The sequence below is a fragment of the Echinops telfairi genome, unplaced genomic scaffold (assembly GCF_000313985.2).
Source record: "Echinops telfairi isolate 266 unplaced genomic scaffold, ASM31398v2 ScPeMD7_7414;HRSCAF=8452, whole genome shotgun sequence".
Lineage (NCBI taxonomy): Eukaryota > Metazoa > Chordata > Mammalia > Afrosoricida > Tenrecidae > Echinops > Echinops telfairi.
In genome coordinates this window covers 2,834,065-2,834,913 of record NW_022111314.1, presented here as the reverse complement: position 1 = coordinate 2,834,913, position 849 = coordinate 2,834,065, and positions in this window count along the sequence as shown.

Below are 849 nucleotides of genomic sequence, written 5' to 3'. Positions count from 1 at the left end.
GCCCAGGAATGGCAAGCTCTGCAGCGGGCTGCTGGCTCAAGTCTAAAGAACCAGACGATGCACCAGTCGCTGGACCCAGACCCAGTGAAGAGCAAGCCAATCTTCCCACCGTGTCCACCCCCTCCATCCTGTCCATGTACCTTGGCAGCACTGGCTCTAATCTTTATAGGGGCCAATATCCAGGTCTTTCTTCCTCAGAGGCTCTGGGTAGGTACAAACTGAGAGCCTGTTGGCTAGAAGTTATGGGCTGACTCATTGTGTCGTCGCTAAGGCTCCTTGGGTGCAGGGTAGACACATGTACAGGTCCACCTGTGCTCACATGTATGACTCAGAAGGGTTTTCACTTGAAGGGTCTTATCACTTGTCAGCACTAAACTTTGACCTGTATGTAAAGTGGGGGTTGGCTAGGTGGTCTTCAAGATGTGCCAACTCCTCTAGTCTCTCCTTTAGACCCGTTTCCATTAAACGATACAAAGTAATCTGTATTGACACCAAGTTCATGGACCTGGTGATCTTCTTCAAAAAGACCAGTGGCGTTCACCAGAATGAAAACCCACAAGCAGCAGACGAAAATCAAATTGAGGGACCAGAGCTTCATTCCTCTCCTAGCAACCATCCAGGTTATGAAAAACGTTTCCTCCCGCAAATGAAAATCCCAGACTTTAGGGGTCCCGGGGGACTTTGCAAATTGGTAGTGGTTTGGTGTAGTGGATTCGACATATTTTCTTGATCTGCCTTCTTCTCACAAGCAACCCAATTATTTGCCTCTCATTGAGGAGCAACGCAGACACGCCGGCGGCCCTGACGCATATCTGTCGCCTGTCTTCCTCTTCATCCTCATTAACGTCC